Source organism: Chaetodon trifascialis, chromosome 8, assembly GCF_039877785.1.
Source record: "Chaetodon trifascialis isolate fChaTrf1 chromosome 8, fChaTrf1.hap1, whole genome shotgun sequence".
Lineage (NCBI taxonomy): Eukaryota > Metazoa > Chordata > Actinopteri > Chaetodontiformes > Chaetodontidae > Chaetodon > Chaetodon trifascialis.
The window spans coordinates 29,415,737-29,428,122 of record NC_092063.1 but is presented as its reverse complement, the minus strand read 5'-3'; the positions used below and the strand labels follow the sequence as shown (position 1 = coordinate 29,428,122).

Sequence of the window (12,386 nt, the reverse complement as noted above, 5' to 3'; positions counted from 1 at the left end):
TGGCTATGAGGAATGAGAAAAGTGATGGAGCAGGTTGGGCGGGGAGACCCCGTGCGAACTTGAAATGCGAGGCCCTGCTCTTGCACAAGTAGAATAATACAGCATAATCATACATATAGTCTCAGCTATGACTTTTTGCAATTTATTTCAAAGGGGGGGCTCAGCTATGACTTTTTGCTATTTATTTCAAAGGGGGGAAAAATCAACTATGTGGCTTTACATCAAGTCAGCTCAGTCACTTTATTTTTGGCATCTTGACATCTTAAAGAACTAGGTTAGGACACTTTCGGACATGCTCAGACGTGCTTCAGTGAGGCCTAATGACATAATGACAATGAAAAACCTGCTTAATTTGTTGGATTTGTTTTTATTTATTTGTTTGTTTTAAATGTGATCTCAACAGAGACAGACAAAATCATATATGCTGACGTGCTGAGGTAAGCGTATTGTCTCACTTCCTGTTTCCGGTTGCTGCGTTAGTAGCAGAATACGTTTGTCGCTCTTGCTCCTCAATTTGCACTGTGTTTTGTTACAGCGGCCTATTATCCGCTCTCTAAAGTAACATTAGTTCTGCTCAAGCACCCATAAGTCTGTTTATTTAACAACTGTTAATTTTATTTGTCTACACGCTTGTCTGCTCTGCTAGCTACACCAGCTTAGCCTAGCAGCTAGCGATAGCTTCTCTCTGTCCCTCTCCAGCTCTCTCCTGCTTGGTGTGTCACATGTTTAGCTACTCCTCTGCCTCCTTTAGTGATACTGGTACGTGTAATAAATGTAGCTTATTTGGTGAGTTGGAGGCAAGGCTTAGTGAATTGGAAGCTTGGCTCTGCACCATGGAAACCAAACCATTAGCTGTAGTTAGCCAGGCCCCCGTAGCCGATGCGGACCGACCAAGTGCAGCTCCGGCTAGCCGTCCCTTGACAGCTCCCGAGCAGCCAGGAAACCAGGGTGGCTGGGTGACTGTTCAAAGGAAGCATAGTCCCAAGCTGAAGCCCATGGGTTACCACCAACCACTTCATGCTTCTAACAGGGTCTCCACACTCAGCAACACACCTGCTGAGAAACCAACTCTGATTACTGGCAGCTTCATTTTGAGAAATGTGAAGTTAGCGGCACCAGCGACATAGTCTTGTAAATACAGTAAGATTGTTATTCACGTCAGCAGTAATGACATCCGGTTACGCCAATCGGAGGCCACTAAAATTAATGTGGAATCGGTGTGTACATATGCAAATATGATATCGGACTCCGTAGTTTTCTCTGGACCCCCGCCAAATCTGACCAGTGATGATATGTTTAGCCGCATGTCATCATTCAATCGCTGGCTGTTGAGGTGGTGTCCAGCAAATGGTGTGGGCTTCATTGATAATTGGCAGACTTTCTGGGGAAGACCTGGTCTGATTAGGAGAGATGGCATCCATCCCACTTTGGAGGGAGCAGCTCTCATCTCTAGAAATATTGATGAACCTAACCCCTGACAACTCAGAGTTAAGACCAGGAGGCAGAGCTGCAGTCCTACACGCTTCTCTGCGCTTCCATTAGAGCAGTTACCCACCCAACACTCCATAGAGACTGTGTCTGCCCCCCGACCACGTAAACTAAGTAAACCAAAAGTACAGAGAAGAGGAGTTAAACACAAAAATCTAATTAAAATTAAAACAACCTCTGCAATAGTACAACAAGATAGGAGAATTAAATGTGGACTCCTTAACATCAGATCTCTGTCCTCTAAAGCTGTTTTAGTAAATGAGTTAATATCAGACCATAATATTGATTTATTTTGTCTGACTGAAACCTGGCTGTGTCCTGAAGAGTATAGCCTAAATGAAGCTACTCCTCCGAGCCATATTAATACTCACATTCCTGGAGGCAGTGGCAGAGGAGGTGGAGTTGCAGCCATTTTTGACTCAAGCCTTTTAATCAACCATAAACCTAAACTCGACTATAACTCATTTGAAAGTCTTGTTCTCACTCTTTCCCATGAAAAATGGAAAACAGTGCAGCCAGTTTTATTGGTTATACAGTAGTATACCGCTCTCCTGGCCCATAGTCCGAATTTAGCTGAGTTCTCTGAGGTTTAGTCCTTAAAGCAAATAAAGTAATAATTGTAGGTGACTTTAATGTACATGTCGACGTTGATAATGACAACCTTAGTGTCAGGCTATGGCTCGAAGCAGGACTCAGATGCCGAGACTCGTGTACACAATTTCAGTCTTTATTAAAGAAGTCTGAAAAATCCTCTTGGCAGAGTGTGAAAAACGAAAAGGCTATGAAACTTTCCTGACGAGTGATCTTCCCCTACAGGAATCACCCCGCTATGAAACATATACAATCCGTGTATCATTCGTTCATCCGTTTTTCAAAATAAAACCAAAACCAGAAAAACGAAATAACGACTTGTTTTTTCAATATTTGTTTCCAGACCCAAAACGAAAAAACGGATAACGAATCGTTTTTCCGATTTCCGATTTTGTGCACTATTGGAAAATGGATAAAACAGATAACGGGCGATTCTCCAATTTGGAGAGTTTAATTTGACGCAAGCCGTGTGACCCGGAAGTGAACTTTGGCCTTGGAGACGAGAGAGAAGAACGGCGCCAAACAGAATGACAGAATAACCAGAATAACGCTTGGTATTGTGTTGTTAGTACATGTTAGCACCGCTTTGATTCAGACATTCACAGAACCTCCTCTACTGTATATTTCTCCTGTTTTCTTCTTGCCATTGTTGATAAAAACTCTACGATCAGCCTCTGTGTTGCCTGCCGGCTGCGTCCTGCGCGTAAACTCACTGGGCAGTCCGCATGGGGATATCTCGGCAACCCATTGGTCAATTTTGATGATTGACACCTCTATCAACCAGGTCGGCGATATGCATATCAAATTAAACAGGACGATCTCCTCTACAATGTGGTATAAAACACATGGCACCAAAACGCGCTATCGTGAGATCCAATGCTGTAGTTTAAGTTATGAATTTCACCAGAGACACAGTTATATAAAAGCTATGATCAGCTGTGCAACTCTGTGACTCTCGTCTGATCCCTCGCTCTTGTTTGTCAGCAGCCATGTGTAAACACGCCCACGCACACAAACTTCAAAGAAGATGTCAGGCGCATTTCTGTGCAAAATAACCACAACAAACACTATTTACTACATTAAATTATCTTTATTGATTGTCCCATCTTATCTGATGACGTATCAAAGACTGTGCTTGCCTATGTGGCTGTGTGTCGCTGCTTTGTTGACAATAAGCATTGTGCCACGTGCGATCGGCAGCAGCATAACCCTGTGATTAATTCGTGGGAGCAAATTAGTATTTCGTTCGCACGAATTAATTATTTCCGTTCCCACGAATTAGTATTTCGTTCGCATGAATTATTATTTTTTTTTTTTCTCCATGTCAGGTCCTGGGCTCTGAACAAGTCTTCTATTACTTTGCTCTGTTTTATTTGGGTTGTTGTGTTATTAATTCTGAGGTGCGTAGAACTGATGTGTCGGCATATGTGGATGGTCCTTCCTATGAATATAGGCAAAAGTAACAGCATTCCTAGCCTGTTCATCACGAGAGCCCCCTTTACAAGGGGCAGTGTCAGATACGTGCACTACAGATGATCTATGCCTTCTGGGTGGGCATCGCTAGGAAGCACCAATCCCAACATATTTCATACCTAAATGACGGGGGAGAAACACAATTTAAACCACAAGCAGTAATATGGGCATTTAAGGTAACTGGTGGTAGCGACCGAAACTCATGACTCTGACCGGTTGATAAAGGTGTTGATCATCAAAATTGACCAATGGGTTGCCGAGATATCCCCCTGCGGACTGCCCAGTGAGTTTACGCAAATACGCGCAGGACGCAGCCGGCAGGCAACACAGAGGCTGATCGTGGAGTTTTTATCAACAATGGCAAGAAGAAAACAGGAGAAATATACAGTAGAGGAGGTTCTGTGAATGTCTGAATCAAAGCAGTGGTAACATGTACTAACAACACAATACCAAGCGTTATTCTGGTTATTCTGTCATTCTGTTTGGCGCCGTTCTTCTCTCTCGTCTCCAAGGCCAAAGTTCACTTCCGGGTCACACGGCCTGCGTCAAATTAAACTCTCCAAATTGGAGAATCGCCCGTTATCTGTTTTATCCATTTTCCAATAGTGCACAAAATCGGAAATTGGAAAAACGATTCGTTATCTGTTTTTTCGTTTTGGGTCTGGAAACAAATATTGAAAAGACGAGTCGTTATTTCGTTTTTCTGGTTTTGGTTTTATTTTGAAAAACGGATGAACGAATGATACACGGATTATATACAAAGAAACAAGAAAACAAAATCAGGCTATGAAAATATTACAACTGAAATCGCTCCAAAGGGAGGAATATCTATACTAACAAGAGTAATAAAACAAAGAACAGAAAATCACTCCAAAGGAGGAAAAAACAGATCCAACAAAACAATATAAACTACAACCAAAATCACTCTTAACAAGGAAAAACTTAAGTCTATGTCTACAAGAAAACTATACTGGACTATAAAAGGAACAATGAAAAATCACTCTTAACAGAGGAAAAAACCTAAGTCTATATCTACAAGAAAACTATATTGGTCTATAAAAGGTACAACGAAAAATCACTCTTTACAGAGGAAGACAACAAGAACTTCAAGCGAGAGACGAAACACACTGGCACAAGACAAGGGAAACGCAGACTACTTGAACACATGAGGGTAATGGGAAACAGGTGGAAACAATCAGGTAATCGGGAAGACAATCAGACTGGAGACATGAGGAAGGGCAAGTGACCTGAAACGAGAGGAGAGTTACTGTACTTTGCAAAATAAAACAGGAAAAGACGAGACAGAAAACCCAAAACAAGACAATACCTCACCGCGGTGTGACACTTAGCACTGCGTTTATCTCAGTATTAGACTAGGTTGGCTTCCATCAGAATGTACATCAACCAACTCAGTTTTAACCTTGTTCTGACATATGGCATTGAAATTGAAGACTTAGAAGTCTCCTCACAGAATCCTCTTTTATCGGACCATCATTTAATAACTTTTGAATTCATATTACCAGACTGCCAGCCAGTAGGCAAAAAATCTTATACCAGACTCCTGTCTGATAGTGCTGTAGCTAAATTTAAGGATATGATCCCATCAGCATTTAATTCAATGCCATGTCTCAATACAACAGAGGATACAGGAAAGCCCTCCGCAGTGCCAGGGCAGCCTATTACTCTGCACTAATAGAGGAAAATAAGGACAATCCCAGGTTTCTCTTCAGCACTGTAGCCAGGCTGACAGAGAGCCATAATTCTGTTGAACCATGTATTCCTTTAGCTCTGAACAGTAATGACTTCATGAGCTTCTTTAATGATAAAATTCTAACTATTAGAGACAGAATTCATCGGTTTTACACTGTCAACCTTCACCAACTAATTTCAATAATTTCATCATCAACCTGGATTTTAGACCAAATCCTCACTAAGCTGTTTAAAGAAGTATTACCTTTAATTGACTCTTCTGTATTAGACATGATCAATCTGTCTTTATCAACAGGCTATGTACCACAGTCCTTTAAAGTATCTGTGATAAAACCTCTACTTAAAAAGCCTACTCTTGATCCAGGGGTTTTAGCCAACTATAGACCGATATCCATGCTCCCTTTCTCTCAAAAACTCTTGAGAAAGCAGTTGCCAATCAGCTGTGTGACTTTCTACACAAAAATAGTTTATTTGAGGATTTCCAGTCAGGATTTAGAGTGCATCATAGCACAGAGACAGCACTGGTTAAAGTTACAAATGACCTTCTAATTGCATCTGATAAAGGATTTGTCTCTGTACTAGTCTTATTGGATCTTAGTGCTGCATTTGACACCATTGCATTTGAGACTGGAACACTTCATTGGCATTTAGGGAACTGCGTAAAGTTTAAATCCTACTTGTCAGTTTGTACATGTTAATGACAACTCCTCTGTGCTCGATAAAGTCAGCTATGGAGTTCCACAGGATTCTGTGCTGTAAAGTTTAGAATAGAATTTAAAATTCTCCTCCTTACTTACAAAGACATAAATCGTCAGGCACCTTCCTATCTTAAAGAGCTCATAGTACCTTATTACCCCACTCGAACACTGCGTTCCCAGAATGCAGGTCTACTTATGGTTCCTAAAGTCTCCAAAAGCAAAACAGGAGCCAGAGCATTTGGCTATCAAGCTCCTCTCCTCTGGAACCATCTTCCAGTCTTTGTCTCTACATTTAAGAGGAGGCTTAAAACTTTTCTTTTTGATAAAGCTTATAGTAGACTGTCGGGGGACCTCCAAAGATACACCAAGCTCCTCTGTCCTTCTCTCCCTCTCCATCTGCACGCTCTCATGTCCTACCACGGCGTGTTACTAACTTAGCTCCTTCCCCGGATTCTCTGTGCTTTGTCATCTCGCAGGTTCCCATGGACAGTGGCTGAATCTGGATTGTGGATTACATCTACGTCTCCTGCCATGGCCCTGCCTGACTTCCACTGCAACTGCTACTACTGTTATTACATCCACTGTCACTGTTACTATGTCTGTCTGTCTGTCTGTCTGTCTGTCTGTCTGTCTGTCTGTCTGTCTGTCTGTCTGTCTGTCTCTCTGACTGCATTTCTGTCTGTCTTTCTCTGTCTGTCTGTCTCTCTCTCTCTCTTGCTCTCCCTCTCTAACCCAACCGGTCGAGGCAGATGGCCGCCCACCCAGAGCCTGGTTCTGCCCGAGGTTTCTGCCTGTTAAAAGGAAGTTTTTCCTCGCCACTGTCGCCAAGTGCTTGCTCATGAGGGAATTGTTGGTTCTCTGTAGATAAAAGAGCTTGGCCTGTGCCAGCTCTATATGGAAAGTGTCCTGAGACAACTTTTGTTGTGATTTGGCACTATACAAATAAAATTAAATTGAATTGAATTAATGTATTGTAACTAATGCCCCCTAGTGGCACAAGGCTCTGTGCGGTTGTATGCTGTACTCCTTCATAGAGCCTCCCCCGCACAAACTGAGACTGCAGGCTCTATTTTCGATTCCACTGCTGGCGCGGCACAAAGTCAGGTCCACTTCGCTGATGGGGCGTGGTGGCGCAGACTTTGGTATTTCTGTGCACTGCGCCATAGGCGCAACTCCTCCCCCTTCTCATCTCAGTCGCACCCAGCGGCGCAACTCGGAAGGAGGGAGGGGAGAAGGTGTGGAGTGGGTTTGACACAGCCGAGTCCAATCTTCACCAATCACACCAGCTCCTCACCTCACCTTTAAAAATGCCGCTGGCGAGGCGCATGTCAAGTTTTGAGGATGACTGAGCCCGCGCAGCAAACTGTCTGACGCCCAAACTTCTCCCAGGAGGAGACTGCCGGAGGTCCAGGCTCGCAGTGGCCGTATCTACGGCCTTGCGAAATTTATTTCAACACTGTCTATCTGTTTAGTGTGGAAAGTTATTGATCGTCAGATGTTTTTTGAACTGATGTAACCGCAAATACTTACTCAATGACAAAGCTGGGACAGCTCCTCTCCTGTGCATTCTGCTGCTCTCCCAGTTGACACGGCACATGCAGTTCGGCCTCTCTCCATCTTAAGTCCCTTAATGTGTCCTCCGTGAGTTCATCGTGACATCCGCGTCGTACAGCCATGTTGTGTAAAAAGCAACATGCCACGAAGAATGCACCGACACTCTGAGGGCTGTATGTTAAAGAACCACCTGTCCAGTCCAGACATCTAAAATGCATTTTGAGAACCCCAAGTGTGCGTTTGATGACTGACCAAGCACTGCTGAAAACACTGTTAAAATCATGCTGCCATCTTGTTGGTGTGATATATGGCGTCATCAACCACGTTTTCAGTGGATAGCCGTTAGCCACCCATCTGCTTTCAGGGTGTCCCCCTGAAAGACTGTAGGGATGCTAGAATTCGCCAGGATGAACGAGTCATGTGCCGACCCGGGGATAGTGGCATACACGTTTGTCACCAGGCAATTTGAGTCACAGATCACCAGACATCCCTGTTTCACCTGTATGAGCTATGAGAAGTATGAGCTGACACAGACTGAACTGTCTTTGTTAAATGCACATTGTAATGAACATTGTCAATCAAATGCTGATGATCCTTTCCCTGCACTGTCACTTGTTCCTGATTTGAAAGACTGCTTGCTGTGCAAGACACAGCAAGACTCCAACTAACAGCTTAAGTAAGCTCAACTAAGTTTGAAAAATAACATCAAGACTGTGGAGAGAGAAAAACATAAACAATCATCAGTCAAATGGTTGAAGTGTAAGCAGTAACTGTCTCCTCACAAAAAGAAACATTTTATCTGTTTTTTGACTGTGGCAGACTGTGTTCCCTGCATCAGCTGCTACAGCAAATGTTAAGCACGTTTGGAGAAACATTTTCCAAACGCATGTTCATCCGAGGCTACAGTTACAGTCAAAAGTGAACAGTTGTTTAATTCCATTGTGGGTCAGGCAAAAATGGCCATCTACAGTTTTTACAGACTAACAATGTGGAAGAGTTTCTAAACATGGCATCATAACAATGTTTTTGAACGTTAAAAATTAATTTATGTGTGCGTGTGTGTGTGCGCGTGTGCGTGCGGTTCTTTGATTAGTCTTATTATAACACTTAGTTACTTTTCTTAATTAATTTACTTAATTACTTTTCGTTTCCCATGAACATCTTAAATGCTCATCATGTCTGACCTATCTGCAGATGTATATATGAAACATAACTTCTCTCATTTAAAGAACACATCCAATGAAAATCAAGTTTTTAATCTTGCCAACATGCCCATATGGTGTTTTTTGTATGCAACAAGACATATTGGGAGCAAGATAAGTAGTCAATGTAATAATTCTAATGTAATAGAAAATATGCAAAGATTCTTTCAGTGCACTGTTGAGGTTTGTACCTGAGTCTGCATCTCACTGCAGTTACTGCTGCTATTGTTTAGGCCATTGCAATGTTAACGCAAATACTAATGTGCTGAAGAAACTTTCCAGTTTGGTTTAGATGCTTCTGGTAAATGATAACCATTTTTGTTTTCCTTTGTTTTAATTCTTTATTGTCATACTTGAACTGTGCATCATTATTATCTTTATGTATGTTTTTATCTTAACATGTAATTTATGTGAGCATTAGCTGATCTTCTTCTTCTTCTTAATAATAATAATAATAATAATAATATATGTTTTAGTTGTTCAGTTCTTCAGTGAAGAAAAGCTTTAGTATGACATATGCTGGCTGTAGAATGATATAATTTTGTGTAGTACATTTAGAAACACAGAGTATAGTGTGTGTACAGGGTCATCACAATAGATGGGGTGAGAAAAATTAGCATAGTCATTGTTTTCTTCGCTTTTTCACTGTAACCCCTAAATTAATCTTTTCTTGAAATTGAGTCACCAAACCCTGGTAATCCTGTCTCTTGAAATCTCACATAGTCCACTGCTGGAATGGGAGTGATTATCATAAAGTCCTGTGATCTTCAAAAATTAGATTTACCTCCCTGGTCTGGAGTTTTCTCATCCCAGCTGGAGACAACGGATACCTCCTAAGGAGCCACAATGGAGGGTGGGGTCACACTATCCTGATACAAGGCTTTTGTAATCCTGAGCTGTAGTGTACATGAAATCCCACTGTAATTGCCTTCTTTCCCAAAGGCAGGTCGGTTAGAGCAAAGATATTCACCATTTTCAAGACAGCTCACAAGGACAATGGAGGGGATTTAGTTCCTATGCAGATCTTCAAACGTGCTGAATATTTTTAATCGGGTGCTTTGGAAAGTCTCTGTGTTCTCACTATACACCCTGAGCCCAGCTGTGTCAGAAATGAAAGTTTAGCATGAAAATCAAATATGAGCTAAAAGGCATTAGAAAATTAACAAGCTGGAAATGAAGACTGATATTATTGATATGTTCAATTATGTTTTGCTGTTGTAACAAATTTTCGAGTGAAGTACAAATTTCAATACGGTCAGAATTTCACGCACAAAAAAGACATTTTCAAGCCCATAAACTGCTGTTGTATTTCTGCAACTGAAAAGTGCAGTGAATTTTAAATGAACATGGGATTTGAACATTTCACTTTCGGGATCAGAAATCATCTATCATTTATGGAAGCACAATCGAAAAAGGGCGAAAGAAAAGTGTGTGTGTGTGTGTGTGTGTGTGTGTGTGTGTGTGTGTGTGTGTGTGTGTGTGTGTGTGTTAAGAGATTTGTTTCTCCTTGTTATTACTATCTTAAGTGTGTTTATGATGTTATGATTATGAGAAACTTAAATAATACTGAAATAGTAACCAATAATTATGAGGAAAAAGTCGCTTAATAATAGGAACGAATCATACGTAATTACGTGATGCAAAGTAACTCAGTGATGAGTGTAGACATGGATTGAAAAGCTCATGTCCATGTTTGGAAATGCGGTATCATGTGTGTTCCTAAATTTAGGATTTGCTATTAAATGCAGGTCCACACAGTGTCTGACATAAAATGTAACCAAGCTCAAGTGAAAACATCAAAAACATCCTTGCTGAAATGGATTTGGAATGCCAAATCAAAAGAAAAGTAGAAAGATCCTCAAATGATGAAAGCTGTTCCCTGCATTCGTCTGTTCCTGACACTTTTCTTGATGCTAACAATTCGCTGGCTGCACTGAAAATCACACAGAGACTAAATGTGGTGTCAACACAGTCACATACTGTATGTTAAAATAAGACTTCATTGATCCCACACCAGGGAAATTCAGCAAGAATAAAAGGAGAGGTAGAGAAATAAATAAAAAATATACAACATCAAATTAGCTGTTTTGTACAGTATGAAAAAATTGCCTTGTGAAGAATGGCTCAATTTCAAAGCAAATTTTGAATTGCAAATGAGTTAAATATGACCTATAAAATATGGTGTCCTTGGGCTATTGCACAGTAAAAAATATATAGCACAGTAAAAATATATATATCTTATACGGAAACACTTATACACATTTCTCATTGTAGTTACTTTTTAAGACAAATCTTGACTTATTATTATGTATTCTATAGCACAGTCCTAACTGTGCAGGAAAAATACAGTATTTCTTCATTTAAAAAAATAATTAGTATCACATTATTAATCATAATTGTAACAAATGTGTATGGATTTTTATACAAAATACTTTCCACATGTGACATAACTGTACATGTCGTGCAGCTGCAGGCCCTAGAGCGGCTGGTCCTTGCCCACCTGCATCCCCTGGTGAGCTCGTCCATGGACCCGCTGCAGTTCACGTACCAGCCTGGCATCGGAGTGGACGATGCCTTCATCTTCCTCCTCCATCAAGCTTTGTCTCACCTGGAGTCACCTGGGAGCTCTGTTCGGATCCTTTTCCTGGACCTCAGCAGTGCTTTCAACACCATCAGGCCAGCCATCCTGAGAAATAAGTTGGAGTGTTCGGGGGTGGACCAACACCTCACATGCTGGATAGTGGACTACCTCTCCAACCGCCCACAGTATGTGAGGACACGGGACTGTGTGTCAGGGACTGTCCTCTGCAGTGTGGGGGCCCCCCAGGGAATGGCGCTGGCACCGTTCCTCTTCACCCTCTATATGGCTGACTTTTCCCACCTGTCACCCAGCTGCCACCTGCAGAAGTTCTCTGATGACTCTGCCATTGTCGGCCTCATCACAGATGGGGACGACAGGTCATACAGAGGACTTTTTTGTGGACTGGTGCCAGCAGAACCACCTACGGATTAATGCTGGAAAAACCAAGGAGCTGGTTGTGGACTTCACCAGTGAACATCCAGGGAAGGGACATTGAGATGGTGACATCTTATAAGTACCTGGGTGTTCATCTGAACAACAAACTGGACTGGACTCATAACACCACTGCGCTTTATAAAAAAGGACAGAGCAGACTATCTGCTCAGGAGGCTGAGGTCTTTTGGGGTGTGTGGGGCACTCCTGAAGACCTTCTAGGACTCTGTTGTGGCCTCTGCCATTTTCTACGGTGTAGTCTGCTGGGTGGAGCAGCATCACAGCAGCTGACAGGAAGAGGCTGCTCAAACTCATCAGGAAGGCCAGCTTTGTCCTGGGATGCTCTCTGGAACAGGTGGAGGAGGTAGGGGAGAGGAGGATGACAGGCAAGCTGTCCTCCATGACAGACAATGACTCCCACCCCCTCCAACACACACTCACTGCACTGAGGAGCTCCATCAGTGATAGGATGCTACATCCAAAGTGTGTGAAGGAGCAGTATCGCAGGTTATTCCTTCCTGCAGCTGTCAGACTGCACAACAAAAACTGCTCAGAGTAATCTGATAATTATCTCTAAATCATCTGTAAATTACCTGTACAATAATCTGGGAAATAATTGGTGGAATAATCTGTGCAATCCATCCTGTACATAACATC

The 12,386-nt window shown here is 42.1% G+C and overlaps 1 pseudogene; it reads left to right on the top strand.

Annotated features, from left to right (window-relative positions):
• The first annotated feature begins 833 nt into the window (after positions 1 to 833).
• On the top strand, positions 834 to 11,793 carry LOC139334580 (uncharacterized; annotated as a pseudogene).
• The last annotated feature ends 593 nt before the right edge of the window (positions 11,794 to 12,386 follow it).